Source organism: Amblyomma mixtum, chromosome 8 (genome assembly GCF_055824585.1).
Source record: "Amblyomma mixtum isolate Tamu chromosome 8, ASM5582458v1, whole genome shotgun sequence".
In the NCBI taxonomy this organism is placed as follows: domain Eukaryota; kingdom Metazoa; phylum Arthropoda; class Arachnida; order Ixodida; family Ixodidae; genus Amblyomma; species Amblyomma mixtum.
The window spans coordinates 37,734,045-37,754,424 of record NC_143019.1 but is presented as its reverse complement, the minus strand read 5'-3'; the positions used below and the strand labels follow the sequence as shown (position 1 = coordinate 37,754,424).

The 20,380-nt window shown below is 52.1% G+C and overlaps 1 protein-coding gene across 1 annotated transcript in view; it reads right to left on the bottom strand.

Moving 5' to 3' along the window:
• The window catches only part of LOC149332125 (beta-1,4-glucuronyltransferase 1-like), a 317,740-nt gene extending 299,124 nt beyond the window's left edge, over positions 1 to 18,616 (bottom strand). Inside the window, exon 1 of the mRNA XM_089557080.1 lies at positions 18,440 to 18,616. The gene's annotated coding sequence lies outside the window, so the exon portion shown is untranslated. The remainder of the gene's footprint in view (positions 1 to 18,439) is intronic.
• Positions 18,617 to 20,380: the final 1,764 nt, after the last annotated feature.

Below are 20,380 nucleotides of genomic sequence, written 5' to 3'. Positions count from 1 at the left end.
CACGTCCAGGTACACCTTCTCCTGCGCCCCTTTGTTGCGATGAGCGACTGCGTCGCACACGGTGGCCCTCTGAAGAGTGCGGCCATGCGCTAGCGCATTCTAAGAGTGGACGACCCTGTGCACTGACATCGCACAGTACACGGGCCTCTAGAATTTCGCCTCCATCGAAATTCAGCCGCTGTTGGTTGAAAGTAAGTGCAACGTTTTGATAAATAAACTGCGGAGTTTAAAGTCCCGAAACGACACAAAAGCTACAAGGGACGCTGTAGTGGAGGGTTCCGAATCACTTTAGACCGCCTGGGGTTCTTTAACGTGCGCTGAAATCGCGCAGCACGCAGGCGTTTCTTGAACGTCATCGAAATGCGGCTGCCGCGGACGGGATCGAACCCGTGACCTTGGACTCGGCAGCCGAACGCGAAAGCCATTGAGTCACCGCGTCGACCAACTTTTTGTAAACAACAATGCAACACTACTGTGTCAGTAATAATGCGACATCGCGATGACGTTGTTTCAAAAGGCTACCGCAGGCGCTTAGTAACTTCAACGAAGCATGTTACACCACGGCAATGGGCCCAGGCACATTCGTGGAAACTAATTAACCAGTGGCAACTTTCAGTTCTCGTCTGACAGAGGTCGAGACGCCGCAAAGCCGAACGCCACTCGTTCCGCCCACTGCGAAATGATCAGTACAACCAAGCGACTCGGGGGTGCTCTCAGCACTGACCACTGACGAGACCGCCATTGAACACGTGACTACAAAACACCCGTCGCCCGTAGCACTGTACCTACATATCAAGAAATTACCAAACCTAATAATCGAAATTGTAGCAGCTTTAGTATAAAGAACTGCATTCCGACATAGCAGCACCGAAAATGTCACAGATATAAAATTTTAATTTTCAGCAGACTTCACGAAAATAGCAGAGAGTTTTGTGTCTCAAGTCGATGTCGAGAATCTCATGACACCTATCGGACGATGTCTCTATATAAACGGGGACGCCATAATTTAACCGTTAGGTGAAAAATCCATTTACGAAAACCCCCTTTATGTTTGTTCGAATCGTAGACATAAAGCGAAACCGTCGTAGTACGAACTACATATCCTTGCTCATCAACGCCAAACATAATTACGTACGTCGAAAGCTTTCACTCACAGACACCATTTACAGCTGCTACAGAACGAATTCAGAAAGACTTCAGCGCAAGTGATGGGATCGTATTCGAACCCCATACAAAAAAATGGCTGCGGGTTTCAAGAAGAATTAGCAAGCGAAAATGCACGCAATCAGTACAACAAGCTCATACTTCTCAACCGGCTCCGATATGAGCTTACTGGCGTACTATGAGCTTAAAATCAATCATGAAAAGGATAACTGTAAAGCGGACAAGACCTCTTTCTTCCTTTCTTCTGTCATTCCCTCCCTTACGCCTTCCCTTACAGCGGTGGTGGTGGTGAAAACATTTATTAAAAATACAAGCACTAGGTGGAGGTCCCTAGTATGGGACCCCAGTGGCGGTGGCCGCCGCCCGGGCGCGCCCGACTAAGGCTTGTTGGGCCTGTAAGTCGTGGCAGCCGAGCAGGGTCGCCTCCCAGTCCTCCCGGTTTGGATTGGGGGTGGGAGGGATAGCCGGGTTAGGGGGGGGGGCCGGCCCACACCATGTGATAGGTGTCAGAAGACACTGCACTACAGTGTGGGCAGCTGCCGTTAAAGGAGGGGTCAAAATGTTTTAGTGATGCTGGGCATAACAATGTATTGGTGAGAAAGCCCGACATTATGGCAACAAAACAGGTGTATACTACGTGGACGCCTGCGGTCCTCACCACGGGGGATGGTACACGGTCGCGGTAGTTCGCAACAGCAACACAGTTAACGGCCTCACCTTCCGAGCCAGCAGTGTAACACAAGCAGAAGAGGTCGCGATTGCTCTCGCGGCCTCACATTCCGATTCAAAATACATAATCACCGACTCGCGAGGGGCCTGTCGGAACGTCGAACAAGGCTGCACTCCCTTCCTAGCCTATCGAATCTACCAAAATTGCATACGGGATACGGACCCCGCACACCGTTACCTTATGTGGGCCCCTGCTCATCAGGGGTTGGCAGGAAACGAGGCAGCAGACGCAGCCGCCCGCGCGCTCTCTCACCGGGCTGTTTTCTCCTCCCCACCCGATCAGGAACCCGATCCTAATCCGATCTATTCCTTCAAAGATATTACAACCTATTATCAAGACAGCCATCGAATTTACCCTCGCCTATGTAAAGGCCTGAAGAAGGCGGATGAGCGGCTTCACATTGGCCAAACTCCGTAAGGTGCGGGACCAGGTGGGCCGCATGGTCCCTTACGGCGCGGTTTCGGTGTCCAGAGAGATATGTGAGAATTACGGCACAAATTCCATTTCCCAAAAAAATTGGCTGCCGTTTAGCTCTGGTTAAACATGAAGTGACGCCATAACTACAGCTGGCCGAGTGGAACTCGCTGAGCCGAACTGCAAGGTCAGTCTTTCGCCGCTGAGTTTAGCAGGGCGTTCCTTATTCGTCATCGTCCCTGGACGTGGATTCACAGTTACTGCGTAATTTCCTTTCCGCGGTGGTTCAGTGGTTACGGCGCTAGGTTGCTGACCCGAAGGACGCGGGTTCGATCCCGGCCGCGGCGGCTGAAATTCGATGGAGGCGAAATTCTAGAGTACTGTGCGATGTCAGTGCACGTTAAATTGGTTTGGTTGGTAAATTGGTTTTTAAGGAAAGGAAATGGCGCAGTATCTGTCTCACAAATATCGGCGGACGCCTGAACCGCGCCGTAAGGGCAGGGAGGAAGGTGGGAATGAAAGAAGGAAGAGAGGAAGAGGTGCCGTAGTGGAGGTCTCCGGCATAATTTCGACCACCTGGGGATATTTAACGTGCACTGCTATCGCTGTTCTCGCTTCGGCGAGCGCGGCTTCGGCCGCTTATCTGTTTTTTGAGCAGCGTCCGCTCCGGCGGACGCAGTTGTTGCTGCGACGCGCGTCTTTCCTTTCCTCTCTCTCCTTCCTCTGATCTTTTAACTCTCCTCTATCTGCACGTGGCAGCGGTGGTGGCTTGGCTCGAGCCAGTAGCAGGCCCGTGCAATTTCCTTTTCATCCTTCTCTCAGTCACAACAACAACAACAACACAGCACACGGGCGCCTCTTGCGTTTCGCCACCATCGAAACGCGGCCGCCGCGGTCGAGTTCGAACCCGGGTACTCCTAAAAGCTCATAAAGGGACTTTAGGTACTCCGGCTCGGTAGACGAGCGCCTTATCACTGAGCCACCGCGGCGGGTGTACGTTAAAGAACCCCAGGTGGTCGAAATTTCCGGAGCCCTTCACCACGGCGACCCTCATATCCTGAGTTTGCTTTGGTACGTTAAACCCCAATAAACTATTTTCTTCATTACGGCCCCCCTTTCTGTTTCTTCTTTCACTCCCACTTCCTCCCTTCCTCTACAAAAGGATGACGGGTGTCCACCGAGATATGCAAGACAGTTACTGCGTAATTTCCTTTCCTCAAATACAATTTTCATTTTCTTCACTCCGAGCCCTCTTTTTCTTCTTTCATTCCCGCTTCCCCCCTTCCTGTACGGTGCGGTTCGGGTGTCCACCGCGGCGGTTGCTAGGCAACGGCTCAAGGTCGGTGCGACGACGGCGAAAGTGCGACCTTGCCGAAAAGGCGAAGCGGCTGGCGTAGCTACAGCAGTGTAGCTATCGTTACAAAAACAGTCTTCCTTTTCAGAAGAGAGGCTAATAATAGAGGAAGCAGTTTTTATTGCGTTAGCAATACTACTGTAGGTTTCGCCTCGTCGCGTAGCCCCGGTCGGTAGGGACGGATGACCTTGAACAGCGTTGCTTCAGCCGCGCTCCGCCAGATGGCAGCGCCGTCGGCACGCCGCGAAGAGACGCCGGGATAATGAAACATAGGGTATTATGGGGGTACAACAAATATGAAGTACTGAGAGGTATTTGGAAAGAAATAGTGATAATAAAAGAAAAAGAAATAAACCAAAACAAAAAATAAACATAAGAAAACAAACGAAAATAAAATAAATAATATAAAACTAAAAAAACAGTGCGCCAGGAAGCGCTTTCACCTTGCAGCACTTTAGAGAGCCAAAGTGCCCCTTAAATTTTACCATAACACGTCGCGCCGACATAACACTGGCCAAGCTACGCAAGTCTGGCGACCGGGTGGGCCGCATGGTCCGTCGGGTCTCCAACAAAACGCGGAGGTCTACGAAGCACAGACGCGTTGTGACTCGCACATGCTTTCGTTATTACTCTATTCGACCCCCTATACCTCCGCCTGCGCAAGAAGGAAGATGTCTTGGAGGTCACCCTCCGTGAGATCATCAAAAGGGCTCGAACTCCCGATCTCCGCCTCCAATGCGAGGCTCCTCGCGCTAGGGGTGGTGAACACCTATCGGACCTCACCAACCAATACACGCATCTTGCCCAGACCGCGTCCGGTCGTCGCTTTCTGGACCGGCTACACATTCAGCACAACTATCACACCGAGGCAAGGGTACGAGTGCCAGAAATCTGGAGATGCGCCTTCCACGTTCGACCCCTTCCCTCGAAAATGTCCAAAGAAGACCATAATGGCCGACGGCAGGCGCGGGAATGCCTTCCACCGCCATTATGGCAACAAACGTGGCGTCTTTGATACAGACGTGGCCGGCCAGTCGCTCCCGGAGGGGTTGGTACACGGTGGCGGTCATGCACCCGCAAAGGCAGGTGGACGGGGTCACTTTCAGTGCTCCGAGCGCAACTCACGCTGAGGCGGTGGCCATCGCCCTGGCGGCCTCTCACCCTTAGGCGCAATATATTCTGACTCGCAAAGAGCTTGTCGAAATTACGAGCTGGGTTGGGTCTCCTTCACAGCTTATCGAAAACTTCGCAACGCGGCACGTGACCGACATCCTGCGCTCCGCTACTAAGTATGGACTCCGTGCAACCAAGGCCTACCAATAAACAGGTGTTGAAGACGGAGGGGTCTTGCTGTCGACTGACTCGTTCAGCCCCGCAGGTCCCGGCTCCGAAGGACGGCATCGAACTCCAATAGGGAGGAAACTGTACAGAAGGTTTATTTTACATATTTACAGTCGAGATGGGAGTGCTTCGGTCACCAAACAACATCCCGTTAAATACCCTTCGTATTCCCCAGATCCCTGACTGGGGAATAAAGTTCGGAAAACGTCCTCCAATCAGGTGGACAGTTGTGGGCACTGGCGGTCCCACCCACGTCAGGGGGCGGTGCTGAACTCTCTCGCAGCTCGGTCGATGGGAAGAGGAAAAGCCAGCAGCCCCCGAACACTGTCGTGTCGAATTGGCAGGTCCAGCGCCATCGTGGGAAAGGAATGCCACGCCGTTTCCCAGCCGGTGGACAGGGGGCAAAGACACGTCATCGAAGGCTGTCGTGTCGACTTCAGCACTGTGTTGAAATCGGTGCCTCCATGGGAAAGGAACTGCGCTGCGTTTCCCAGCAGGTGAATAAGCGGGCCTGTACGCCCCCGCCTGATGTCCGAAACGCGCAACCTCTGTCAATGTCGCAGTCCCCTTTCAAGTAAAATCAACAGCGTGACCTTTCACCGCGTCACTCCGTCCGGCGACCCGTGGGCAGACTTGGCCACCTGACACCGCAGCCGTCGCCGCTGTTCCCCGCCGCACCTTTGTTGCATGACACATGTCTTCTTGGAATTCCTCCCAGACCCGTGTTCGCCGATCTTACCACGGGGCTGCAGACGCAGCCGCCCGTGCACTCACTTCCCGGGCCCCTGGCGACGACCTTACCCATTCGGATCTGGAGAACGAACCCCTAAAACAGGTAAGGCCGTGAATACGGACAACCTGAGGCCCATATCACTGACCTCATGTGCGGGCAAGCTTATGGAGACGATGGTACGGGATCGCCTCTCTCCATATATACCTGGAGAGAAAGGGCTTCTTTGCAGTCACCATGTTCGGGTTTCGCCCCCACATGTCTGCACAGGATGTCCTTCTTCAGCTGCACAGGGATGTAATACGAACCACAACTATGCAACACAATGACAAAGCCATCCTCGCCCTTGATCTGAAAGGGGCTTTCGACAATGTTAAACACGGAGGCATCCTGACCAAATTGAGTTCTACCGATTGTGGGGCTAGGGCCTACGCGTACGTACGAGATTTCTTGACTAATCGCCAGGCCTTTCTTCGGATTGAGGGCGAGGAATACGGCCCTTACATGGGAACACGGGGTACCCCTCAGGAGCGGTGTTATCACCGCTCCTGTTCAACATAGCTATGATGCGCCTCCCAAGCCAACTGGCCCGGGTGGAAGGCATTCAACACGCGTTATATGCAGATGACATTACAATTTGGGCCACTGAGGGGAGCCTTGGGGACATGGAGGCCCGCCTTCAGCAGGCCGCTTCCATAGTCGATGCGTATGCTATTGACTGTGGGCTCCAATGTGCTCCAGCGAAATCAGAGCTTCTGCATGTCAGAGCGAACCCAAAGGATAGGACAGCAATTCACATCTCTCTGTCAGGAGGTCCTATTACAGAGGTGGAGAAGCTCCGTATTCTGGGCCTTTTCATTCACCACAGACTCAGACCGGACTCCACCATTGTGAAACTCAAGAGAGTAGGCGAACAGGTAGGGCGCATGATCCGCCGCGTTTCCAACAAGCGGGGCGGTCTGCGGGGCGCAGGGACGCGCTTCGGCTCGTCTATGCCTTCGTGACTAGCCGGATCCTCTACGCCGTGCCATATCTCCGCACTACTAAGCAAGACGAGGCGCGAATAGACGCCATCATCCGCAAGGCAACTAAGCGAGCCCTGGATCTCCCGGTGGTATACCTCTAATGCCAAACTCAAGGCATTGGGGGTGCTAAACTCCTACCAGGAGCTGCGGGAAGCCCACCTCGTGAACCAATACACGCGGCTCATGCAGACGGCCCCTGGGCGCCGCCTGCAAAACCGCTTACACATCCAACACGACTGCACTCCAGAGGAGGCGGAGCGTATCCCAGTACTGTGGCACCATATGCTCTGGGTCTCCCCGCTCCCCCGTAACATGGACACCGACATGCACGAAAACAGACGACAAGCGCGGGCTCGGGCTCTTGAGAAACAACACGGCTCCCGACCCGGTGTATATTATGTAGACGTAGCAGGGCCATCGCCCACGGGATTTTACACGGCCGCTGTCGTTCACCAGGAAATGTACGTTGACGGACTCTCTTTTCGAGCCCCGAATTCAATGCGAGCCGAGGAAGTAGCGATAGCGCTTGCTGCCGCCCACGCCAATTCGAGAATCATCATTACGGACTCCCGAAAAGCATGTGATCATTACTTGGCAGGGGAGATCTCCCCCTTAGCTGCTTGCATTCTAAGACGGACTGCCACTGATCCAACACCGAAAATAATCATTTGGGCTCCTGGCCATCAGGGCTTACGAGGTAATGAGGCCGTTGACGCGGCTGCCCGAGCGCTTATTCACCGGGCTCCTCATCCCAGCTCTTCTGGCTCGGAGACTAACCAGCCGCTGCTGAGATTCAGGGAAATAATAACGCATTATAGCGACAACCACCGCCTTTTCCCGGCCCCTGCAAAGGGGCTGAGTAAGACGGAGGAGCGAACTTTAAGGCTCCTGCAGACAGGTACTCTACTCTGTCCTGCAATCATAAAACATTACGATCCTAACACGGATGGGCGATGCCCGCACTGTGGGGAGACCTGTGATATCTGTGAACTGCTCTTCGCTTGAGTCCCAAAGGGCTCTGGCGAAACGGGCAAGAGACGGGGCATTGTCATACCAACAGATGGCCCGGCGTACCCGAGCTGTGGTAGAGTCAACACTAGTGGGGTCCCTATTCTGGGGCCCCACTAATGTTGTCAGGGGGGTGGCCTACTAGGGGGTCACCTCCCAAACGACCTCTCTGCATGCTTTTCACTACCACCACCAACAACACCAGGTGGTAGAAATTATTCCGGAGACCTCCACAACAGCACCTCTTTCTTCCTTTCTCCTTTCAATCCCTCCTGCATCCCTTCACTGATATCGTGACTCCGGCTTGACTACTGAGCCGAAGTACCCGAGTTTGCACCCGACCGCGGCAGCCGCGTTTCGATGGAGGCGAAGCGCAAAAGGGCCCCGTGTTTCGCTTCCTCTTTTATCCCTTCCCTTTCGGCGAGGTTCGGGTGCAAACCGAGATATGTAACAGTTACTGCGCCAGTTCCTTATCCCTAACCCTTGCGCCCATTGTATTATGACAAATAAAAGTTTGTTCCTGCTCCTCCTCCTGCAAGGTGGTCACCGTGAAGGTGGTGTAAAATTATTCCGGAGCCCTGTCCTACGGTGCCTTTTTCCTTCCTTTCGCGCGCTTCGGGTGTCCATCGACATATGTGAGAAAAATTACTACGGCAACCTTTCCTCAAAGAGGCTGTTTTCATTTTCAACGTGAGAAGGGTCGCTATTGGAGGAAGCATTCGTTTCTGCGGCTTAAAGTGTGCAAACTTCTGACAAGACTGCAAAAGACCAGTCACCCACAAACTGTTGTTGTTGTTGTTGTTGTGACTGAGAGAAGGATGAAAAGGAAATTGCACGGGCCTGCTACTGGATCTAGCCAAGCCACCACCGCTGCCAACGTGCAGATAGAGGAGAGGCAAGAGATCAGAGGAAAGAGAAAACGACAAGAAAAGACGCGCGTCGCAGCAACAACTGCGTCCGCCGGAGCGGACGCTGCTGAAAAAATCAGATAAGCGGCCGAAGCCGCGCTCGCCGACAAACTCCACTCAAACTTCTACGATATCCTGTAAAACACGCGACAGTGCACTCGATCGTAGCGCAGCATTTGCTCAGATTTCGCAAAAGGACTTTAAAAAGGACGACTGCTTATAGCAGGGTTATGACGTATACAACAAATCTCGAAAAGTTCTTAACGTAAATACTGCCCTGCAACGCGTAAAATACAAAGACCTCGTATTTTGCGGCTGCGGAGTTCCAGGCACGAGCCCGAGACCACCACCTGTTTGGTTAATTGGTAAATTCGTTTTTGAGGTAAGGAAATAGTATCTGTCTCGCATATCTCGGTGGACACCCGAACCGCGCTTTAAGGAAAGGGAGGAAGTGCGAGTGAAAGAAGAAAGAGAGAAAGAGGTGCCTTAGTGGAGGTCTCCGGAACAATTTCGACCACCTTGGTACCTTTAACGTACACTGACATCGCACAGCACTCGGGCACCTTTTTGCGTTCCGCCTGGCCACGGCCTTTATCTGCGCCCGTGTAAAGGTGTCTCAAAGGCGGAGGAGCGGCTTCTGCTTCACCTGTATACTAATAATTTGCTGTGCCCGACAGCTCTCAAACACTTCGACCCTTCTTTCTCGGGCAGCTGTCCGCACTATGCGGAGAAGTCTTCGGATATCTACCACATGGTGTGGGCCTGCCCCTCAAACCCAACCCGGGAGGACTGAGAGGCGACGCTGCTCGGCTGCTCTGACCTGCAGGCCCAACGGGCCTTGGTCGCGCGAGCCCGGGCGGCGGCCGACGCCACTGGGGTCCCGAACTAGGGACCTCCACCTAGTGTTTGTAAGGGCTGGCCCCCTCAAGGCAACTAAGCGAGCCCTGGATCTCCCGGTGGCTACCTCTAATGCCAAACTCAAGGCATTGGGGGTGCTAAACTCCTACCAGGAGCTGCGGGAGGCCCACCTCGTGAACCAATACACGCGGCTCATGCAGACGGCCCCTGGGCGCCGCCTGCTAAACCGCTTACACATCCAACACGACTGCACTCCAGAGGAGGCGGAGCGTATCCCAGTACTGTGGCGCCATATGCTCTGGGTCTCCCCGCTCCCCCGTAACATGGACACCGACATGCACGTAAACAGGCGACAAGCGCGGGCTCGGGCTCTTGAGAGACAACACGGCTCCCGACCCGGTGTATATTATGTAGACGTAGCAGGCCCATCGCCCACGGGATTTTACACAGCCGCTGTCGTTCACCAGGAAATGCACGTTGATGCACTCTCTTTTCGAGCCCCGAATTCAATGCGAGCCGAGGAAGTAGCAATAGCGCTTGCTGCCGCCCACGCCAATTCGAGAATCATCATTACGGACTCCCGAAAAGCATGTGATCATTACTTGGCAGGGGAGATCTCCCCCTTAGCTGCTTGCATTCTAAGACGGACTGCCACTGATCCAACACCCAAAAGAATCATTTGGGCTCCTGGCCACCAGGGCTTACGAGGTAATGAGGCCGCTGACGCGGCTGCCCGAGCGCTTATTCACCGGGCTCCTCATCCCAGCTCTTCTGGCTCGGAGACTAACCAGCCGCTGCTGAGATTCAGGGAAATAATAACGCATTATAGCGACAACCACCGCCTTTTCCCGGCCCCTGCAAAGGGGCTGAGTAAGACGGAGGAGCGAACTTTAAGGCTCCTGCAGACAGGTACTCTACTCTGTCCTGCAATCATAAAACATTACGATCCTAACACGGATGGGCGATGCCCGCACTGTGGGGAGACCTGTGATATCTGTGAACTGCTCTTCGCTTGAGTCCCAAAGGGCTCTGGCGAAACGGGCAAGAGACGGGGCATTGTCATACCAACAGATGGCCCGGCGTACCCGAGCTGTGGTAGAGTCAACACTAGTGGGGTCCCTATTCTGGGGCCCCACTAATGTTGTCAGGGGGGTGGCCTACTAGGGGGTCACCTCCCAAACGACCTCTCTGCATGCTTTTCACTACCACCACCAACAACACCAGGTGGTAGAAATTATTCCGGAGACCTCCACAACAGCACCTCTTTCTTCCTTTCTCCTTTCAATCCCTCCTACATCCCTTCACTGATATCGTGACTCCGGCTTGACTACTGAGCCGAAGTACCCGAGTTTGCACCCGACCGCGGCAGCCGCGTTTCGATGGAGGCGAAGCGCAAAAGGGCCCCGTGTTTCGCTTCCTCTTTTATCCCTTCCCTTTCGGCGAGGTTCGGGTGCACACCGAGATATGTAACAGTTACTGCGCCAGTTCCTTATCCCTAACCCTTGCGCCCATTGTATTATGACAAATAAAAGTTTGTTCCTGCTCCTCCTCCTGCAAGGTGGTCACCGTGAAGGTGGTGTAAAATTATTCCGGAGCCCTCTCCTACGGTGCCTTTTTCCTTCCTTTCGCGCGCTTCGGGTGTCCATCGACATATGTGAGAAAAATTACTACGGCAACCTTTCCTCAAAGAGGCTGTTTTCATTTTCAACGTGAGAAGGGTCGCTATTGGAGGAAGCATTCGTTTCTGCGGCTTAAAGTGTGCAAACTTCTGACAAGACTGCAAAAGACCAGTCACCCACAAACTGTTGTTGTTGTTGTTGTGACTGAGAGAAGGATGAAAAGGAAATTGCACGGGCCTGCTACTGGATCTAGCCAAGCCACCACCGCTGCCAACGTGCAGATAGAGGAGAGGCAAGAGATCAGAGGAAAGAGAAAATGACAAGAAAAGACGCGCGTCGCAGCAACAACTGCGTCCGCCGGAGCGGACGCTGCTGAAAAAATCAGATAAGCGGCCGAAGCCGCACTCGCCGACAAACTCCACTCAAACTTCTACGATATCCTGTAAAACACGCGACAGTGCACTCGCTCGTAGCGCAGCATTTGCTCAGATTTCGCAAAAGGACTTTAAAAAGGACGACTGCTTATAGCAGGGTTATGACGTATACAACAAATCTCGAAAAGTTCTTAACGTAAATACAGCCCTGCAACGCGTAAAATACAAAGACCTCGTATTTGCGGCTGCGGAGTTCCAGGCACGAGCCCGAGACCACCACCTGTTTGGTTAATTGGTAAATTCGTTTTTGAGGTAAGGAAATAGTATCTGTCTCGCATATCTCGGTGGACACCCGAACCGCGCTTTAAGGAAAGGGAGGAAGTGCGAGTGAAAGAAGAAAGAGAGAAAGAGGTGCCTTAGTGGAGGTCTCCGGAACAATTTCGACCACCTTGGTACCTTTAACGTACACTGACATCGCACAGCACTCGGGCACCTTTTTGCGTTCCGCCTGGCCACGGCCTTTATCTGCGCCCGTGTAAAGGTGTCTCAAAGGCGGAGGAGCGGCTTCTGCTTCACCTGTATACTAATAATTTGCTGTGCCCGACAGCTCTCAAACACTTCGACCCTTCTTTCTCGGGCAGCTGTCCGCACTATGCGGAGAAGTCTTCGGATATCTACCACATGGTGTGGGCCTGCCCCTCAAACCCAACCCGGGAGGACTGAGAGGCGACGCTGCTCGGCTGCTCTGACCTGCAGGCCCAACGGGCCTTGGTCGCGCGAGCCCGGGCGGCGGCCGACGCCACTGGGGTCCCGAACTAGGGACCTCCACCTAGTGTTTGTAAGGGCTGGCCCCCTCAAGGCAACTAAGCGAGCCCTGGATCTCCCGGTGGCTACCTCTAATGCCAAACTCAAGGCATTGGGGGTGCTAAACTCCTACCAGGAGCTGCGGGAGGCCCACCTCGTGAACCAATACACGCGGCTCATGCAGACGGCCCCTGGGCGCCGCCTGCTAAACCGCTTACACATCCAACACGACTGCACTCCAGAGGAGGCGGAGCGTATCCCAGTACTGTGGCGCCATATGCTCTGGGTCTCCCCGCTCCCCCGTAACATGGACACCGACATGCACGTAAACAGGCGACAAGCGCGGGCTCGGGCTCTTGAGAGACAACACGGCTCCCGACTCGGTGTATATTATGTAGACGTAGCAGGCCCATCGCCCACGGGATTTTACACGGCCGCTGTCGTTCACCAGGAAATGCACGTTGATGGACTCTCTTTTCGAGCCCCGAATTCAATGCGAGCCGAGGAAGTAGCGATAGCGCTTGCTGCCGCCCACGCCAATTCGAGAATCATCATTACGGACTCCCGAAAAGCATGTGATCATTACTTGGCAGGGGAGATCTCCCCCTTAGCTGCTTGCATTCTAAGACGGACTGCCACTGATCCAACACCCAAAAGAATCATTTGGGCTCCTGGCCACCAGGGCTTACGAGGTAATGAGGCCGCTGACGCGGCTGCCCGAGCGCTTACTCACCGGGCTCCTCATCCCAGCTCTTCTGGCTCGGAGACTAACCAGCCGCTGCTGCGATTCAAGGAAATTATAACGCATTATAGCGACATCCACCGCCTTTTCCCGGCCCCTGCAAAGGGGCTGAGTAAGACGGAGGAGCGAACTTTAAGGCGTCTGCAGACAGGTACTCTACTCTGTCCTGCAATCTTAAAGCATTACGATCCTAACACGGATGGGCGATGCCCACACTGTGGGGAGACCTGTGATATCTTCCACATGGTGTGGGCATGTACTCAAAATCCCCACCTCCCTCCTTCCCCTACCCCTTCCAGAGAGGCATGGGAGACTGCCCTTCTCAACTGCTCCTCGCTTGAGTCCCAAAGGGCTCTGGTGAAACGGGCTAGAGACGGGGCATTGTCATGCGGTGTCCCGGACTAGGGACGCCGACCATGAAGCGTGGCCACTCTGTGGCTCCCAAACTCTATTTCAGAAATTAAAAGTTTTCACCACCACCACCACCCTCTGGGTCAGCTCATGCATAACCTTCTGAAGTGTATCTGTTACATAAATCGTTCCAGGCACCTCTTTCTTCTTTCACTCGCACTTCCTCCCTTCCCTTAAAGCGCGGTTCGGGTGTCCACCGAGATATGTGAAACAGATACTATTTCGTTTCCTCAAAAACGAATTTACCAATTAAAACAGGGGGTGGTCTCGTGCTCGCGCCTGGAACTATCGTTAGAATAAGAACGTTTCAACACACTTCTATGTACACTCGCACGTGTTGACACTTTCCTTACACAGAAAGCAACGAATCGGTGGTAAAGTTGACTGAGCGACTGATTAGCCGATTTATTTATTTATTTATTTATTTATTGGCTGACTCATTGATTGATTGATTGATTGATTGATTGATTGATTGATTGATTGATTGATTGATTGATTGATTGATTGATTGATTGATCATAATTATCCAACATTCACATTCCTTTTCTTTCAGTACGCCATTCGTTGATCAGTGCTGTTTTCGATCACATCCAGCAGGGCGCACTTATAACAGACCTCCGATATCCGATGCTCGTGGCATGCAGACTCCCCGTATTAAAACCGCAAATATTAAGTACGGCAAAAGTGACGTTTACTTCTTTAAAAATGCGTCATGCGCGTCTATTTCTCCGAAGCAGACCCTATACCTCTGCGCTTTCCAGGCTATCCAGGGCGGACATGTTCTCCTCGCCGAAACCGTAGCTGCCAAATGCCAGCTTTATAACTAATCGTGGTTGAAGCATCCACGGCCTCTGGTGGCAGGTCGGCCACTATAATCAGATTCTTAGCGGTAGGGGGCGTGGTCTTACTTAGCGTACAGTAACCCCGTCAGAGCACGATTCGACGTCTCCGCATGAACGTAGTCATCCGAGGCGACATCCGGCTAGCTATGCATCGACGGCGCGTTTCCGCAGATCTACGTGCATCTGATCACGTGTTTCCTAAAGCGTCATCTATCGTCTTGGGCCCATGCAACGTACCAGCTGCACCGTCTGCTATCTGACGCAGCCTGTATGACCACGAAAGGTGGAACCGACTAGCCAGACTATAGTATACGCGGCATACCACAGCTGGGTCGGCAAGACAATCCCCAAGCAGCGCAGGTAAATTGGCCCAGTATTGGAAACGTACTGGCAAAGGCCAGTCTCACAAAAGGACCTGAGTGAGAACATTCATTACCAATGTTGAGCCGGTTGCCTGCGGTGCTTGGGTCTAACCAACAAAAGCAGTGTTTGCAATCCACTTTCTTGCATGTATTTCAAATTTCGTCACTGTGACGTTTTTGCCACTTTCTGTTGTTTGGCACAGCAGTTTGTCCACTTGTTTGTGATTTCAATGGTGCGGTTTCTTCGGTTTGTTATTAATTGCAGTAGTGCAAGAATTTACTTGAGTAACACTGCATCCTATTCGCGAGTTTGTAATGTTGTTTCGCATTTTCATGCCCTTCTACTGTACTGCCCATCCTGCTTGGGCCAGTTTTTGGCCTGCAGCATAAACAAATAAATAAAATAAACAAAAACAACTTCTCAGATCACTGCTGTTACTTCAGTCCACGACCATGCGCAGTAGCTTCGCTTTCGACGCAGCCCCCGTCTCACGAACACCACGACATATACTTGAATCCATAGACTTCGGATAGCTTTGTCCAGCCGGGACCCACGTAAGCAGTGGTTAACCTTGTAGGTCATCGGAGCGCGCATGGCTGGCGGTTACCTAAAATTCAATGCTGCTTTTTTTATTGTTCTTTTTCGGTCATGTTCTTTCTGGGGCTGTGTCGCGGGAGCTGAGAGACGCCTTTCGGTCTCAGCGCTTGCTGGAAGCGCGAGTTTTTTAACTTCGGGGACGTGTCTACGGCGCCTCCTCGTTCGCTATAACCGAGCGGTACGGCCACAATTGTTCGTTGCATCTGAGATGAATTACTATTGCCGTAATGAATGTTTTGACGTCCGCATAAGTTCGTAATAAGCGAGCGTTCGTTATATCTGCTGTCGTTAAAAGTGGGCTCGACCGTACTCTATATATATATGAGTTGAATCTCATATTTCTTCGACTAAGGTGTTTCTTCAGAGCTGTTTAGCTTTCCTCTGTAGCTGTATGACTGCTATTAGGTGTATACTAATGAGTAAATGCCTAATAACAGTCTCGGAAGCGAACAGCAGTTTGCGATAGGTAGCGAGACGCTGGAAGTGGTCAGGAAATATGTCTACTATAGTGCAGGTAGTCACCGCAGATCCAGGCCACAAGAGAGTAATAACTAGAAGAATAAGACTGGAGTGGAGCGCATTTGGCAGATACTCTCCGATCGTGAACGGCAGTTTATCAGTATCCTTCAAGAGAAAAGTATATAAGAGCTGCATCTTACCGGTACTCACCTATAGGCAGAAACGTGGAGGCTAACGAAAAGGGTTAAGCTTAAATTCAGGACAACGCAGCGACCTATAGAAAGGAAAATGATAGGTGTAATGTTAATGAACACCAAGAAGGTAGAGTGGGTCAGGGAACAAACGCGAGTTAATGACATTCTAGGCAAAATCAAGACGAAGAAATGGGCATGGGCATGGGCGGGGCATGTAATGCGAAGGCAAGATAGCCGATGGCCGTTAAGTGTAACGGACTGGGTACCAAGAGAAGGCAAGCGTAACAGGAGGCGGTAGAAGTTAGGTGGACGGATGAGATTAGGAAGTTTTCGTGGATACGGTGGCCTCAGTTGTCACAGGACCGGTGTAATTGGAGATATATGGGAGAGGTATTTGCCCAGCACTGGGCGTAGTAAGGCTGATGATGAAATACCTCCTTATTTCAGAAAGTTATCGCGTCACGACTACAACACTTTTAACCAGACTAAATGCATGTTAGCACCTACAGTCCTTTCTTAACACGATCTACGCGTTCAAATCGCGACAGGTCAAGATACAGCCAGCGCGGCGGGGAGCAACAACCGCCAGTAAAGTTTTATGCGGTAAAACTAGTAGCCGCCGCATTGTGCAAGAATGGTTTGGTTTGGTTTATGGGGTTCAACGTCCCAAAGCGACTCAGGCTACGAGGGACGCCGTAGTGAAGGGCTCCGGAAATTTCGACCACCTGGGGTTCTTTCACGTGCGCTGACATCGCACAGTACACGGACCTCTAGCATTTCGCCTCCATCGAAATACGGCCTCCGCGGCTGGTATCGAACCCGCATCATACGGGTCAGCAGCCGGGCACCATTAACCACTGAGCCACAGTGGCGGCTCCTAAATAGTTAATGTTCAACTAGAAACAGCAACTCAGAAATGAAACATAGAAAATAATCAGAGACAATCATAACAGCTAGATCAGTATTTTAATGCCTAGTCGGGACCATATATCACGATGATTGTCGCAGCCGACCAACTTCTATACGGGTGTGTTCAGTAACAGAACTCAATGTAGCGTAACAGAACTCAATGCATTTGCAGGGCCCTGCATCTAGCTGTAGTGACCGACATTCATTTGGGTCACAACAAGTTGCAGTACAAGAGTCTACATGAGCTCAGCCCTTATTGATCACTGCATTCGTGAATCATACAGCTCATTCAATCACGTCATGCAGCGCGCCGGTGAGCTATTGACTCGGAAAGAGGATCTACAGACGAGCGCCTCGATCTCCGATACACCACCGAAGCTCGACCGGCCCAAGGAAGAGAAAAAAGCTCCGTATCGAGGCCGCGATGACCACGTAAGAACAGGAAGGCCGTGAAAAGGCAAGCCGTAGCGGTGCTATATTTACGCCGGGTCGAAGAGGAACATGCGCTTTTGTGTGTGTGTGACGTTAATCCATCCGCGCGCGATTATTTATACACCAGCGCCGGCAGCTTCGGACCTTCACCCTTATTCTGCCACGAAAAACCAGCTCCAGTCGGTAGGAGATGTCTGTAAGGCAGTTGGGTGCAATGCTCCGTAACCGTCGCTGGACTCAAGGTTTCGATCCCTTGACTCCTCGGCGCTGGATCTGCGAAATACACAGCGCTACAAAGTCGAAAACGACGACGTGATCGATGTTTGTAACTACGTTTTACCCCTGAACAACGCAGCGGCTTAAAACCCAACAGTTTGCATGCGCAGAATTGAAGTTTGAAAGGAGCGCAGCTTTCGAACGAAGTTTTGGTTTACGAAAAGCAAGAAAAGAGTGTTCAAAGGATTGATTCCCACAGGAAGTATGTACCCTAAAGAAGTGTGCACTACGTCGCTCTCCGCATCATTACTTCGTAAACACCCAACGGCTAAATGATTTAATTCAGGGAACAGTAGCTCTCAAGCAGAAAAAAAAAAAAGAAAAGATGATCGTGGTACGTAACCGGCACAAACTCCGTGCGAGTGGCGCGCTTCCCTTCGTCACACGCCATCTGATTCATTAAAACGCAGCAGCTTGAGCATCGAAGAATTCAAACTAAGCAGAACAGCTGTTCGGCGTTGTTTTCGGTCGTGAACACACGTAACAGCGGCAACGATCGACGATGCCGGTCGCTGACACCTCGCGAGTTGTACCGAGCTTAGAAAGCGCCGGAACGTTTCCTCAAAGAGCGAACACACGCTGAGCTTTTCGATCGCGCTGGAATGCATTCGCTCATTGTCAGGCGACCTCGGCGGGTAAGACGAGGCGCAGCGAACGCCTGAGACGAGCAGCTGTAGCGACCTGTCAACAGCAACAACAATCAGGCGCGCGCGCGCACATGGTCGGACCGCCGCAGCAGCACGCGCCAGTGTGCTGTTGCCAGGAGCCCCGCCTCCCACCACACGGTCCGTCGAAACACGTACCGTACCGTTAGTTCGGCGGCGTTAGGCTTAAAACGAAGCCCGCAACGGCCCTACTCGATGCGGCATGGGACTCCGGACTCACCGGTACGCGCGATGGGTGCTCACAGCCGGTGGCCGCAGGCCGTCCGTGACCCAGTGCGACGCGTTCGAACGCACCGAAAACAACACCGGCGAGGAGCAGCCATCGTAATCCACGAGCGACACCACTGCCGCGCGCACGGCATCATCCACAATGCACGTCCGTCCGGCGAGCGGCGCGAGCTCGGCGCACGCCGGGCATTTCTTTTCTTTACCTTCGTTTGCTCTCTCTCTCTCTTTCCTCAGTACAACTGAAAGGAGGCCAGCTCCTTTCTCTCTTTCACTCTTTCTCTCTTCCTCCGCATCTGGACCACTGCGTTTGAGAGTAGCTGCTTCCAAACGCTTGTTTCGAGGGTACGTTGATTCGATCCAATCCTGTGGTTCAAGTTGGCTTCTCAGAAGACGCGGCAAATACGAAAGGGACGCGATGTCGAGTTTGGGATTGACGTTCCCGTTGTGTTGGTTTGAGTGTTTTTATTTCACTTATTTGTCCGTAATTAGGCATTTGAGAAAGGTTTAAAACAAATAATAAGCTAAGGCATGGCATATAAGAGTGTTTTGGTCCGCTTTATGTGTGCACTGTCCCGGATGATCGCCTGTCGGCGGTTGGCTTGCAATCTATCGACGTGATGGGTGGGGATAATGACAGTTCCATGGTCATCAACGTACGAAGCGCAGTAAGCTTTTTGTTACCTAAATAGATTTTGAAATGCAGGCTCAAGTTTTTCATAGCCTCCCGGGTTATGTCTTACAATTGTTAAAACGACCGTATCACATCAAAAGAGTCCAAAAGCAGCCGCTTCTGCGGCTTCCTTAATTATTTCTGCAAGTTTATCAGTGAGCGATGTCTTATGAGTCTTATCGGGAAAAAGACAAGGTTTTAGCAGTGCCCTAGTTATAAGACCATTTCTGGTCTGCTAGCAGTTCCCAATAGGCAGCTTCCTGACTGGTGTAGCCAGATTTTCCGTATATTGCTGGTCTCTGGTTCGACTCCAAACGACAGAAATCAACCACTTTTATTATCTTAACTGTCATCAACGAGTTAATGGCTTTAAAAACACAGCACGAAAATTTCTTTTACGTACGAACGTCGAAACACTATCGGAACTTATATGATTAGGCTCTCCTTAGAGGTTGCCGGAGGCTGGCATACCTTCTCCCGCGTGCCCCGCCGCGGTGGCTCAGTGGTTACGGCGCTCGGCTGCTGGCCCGAAAGACACGGGTTCGATCCCGGCCGCGGCGGCCGAATTTCGATGCAAGCGAAATTTTAGAGACCCGTCTACTGTGCGATGTCAGTGCACGTTAAAGAACCCCAGGTGGTCGAAATTTCCGGAGCCCTTCACTACGGCGTCTCTCATAGCCTGAGTCGCTTTGGGACGTTAAACCCCATAAACCAAACCAAACCACCTTCTCCCGCTGTAACCATCGAACAGCCGGGAATTGACTGTCGTTCGTTCTCAGCCGCACTCTTTATCTGGGGTGTGAGATGATCATCCCAACTCTTCGTGTAACCATCTCTCACGACGTTATCGGGGCTTTACGTGTTAGCTCCCACTCACTGAGTTCTTTCGGAGTTGCGTGCAGCCGGGACCGTACGGGAAAAATTTTACACAGGTGGAGCATGCTAATAGACACAAGCGGCAAGGTTTCTTCGATTATAGAGCGGTCCTAAACTAGATGCTATATAAGCTAGTAGTTATATCTGCAATGTAAACAATTGTATAGGCACGCACGCATACATGAATACACTGAATGTTTCAGAGCAGCCCACCAGTAAAAATTCACAGGGTCACATAATTGCATTATGAGCTGGCAGTGCGATTGAAAATTAGAAGCTGTTGATTCCTTTTCCGGAAGTGACGTCCCTTCCGTTCTAGTGACGTCACTTATCTCCAGACAAAAGAATTATTCGGTCTGATGACGTCTCTTCTCTCCAGTCAATGGG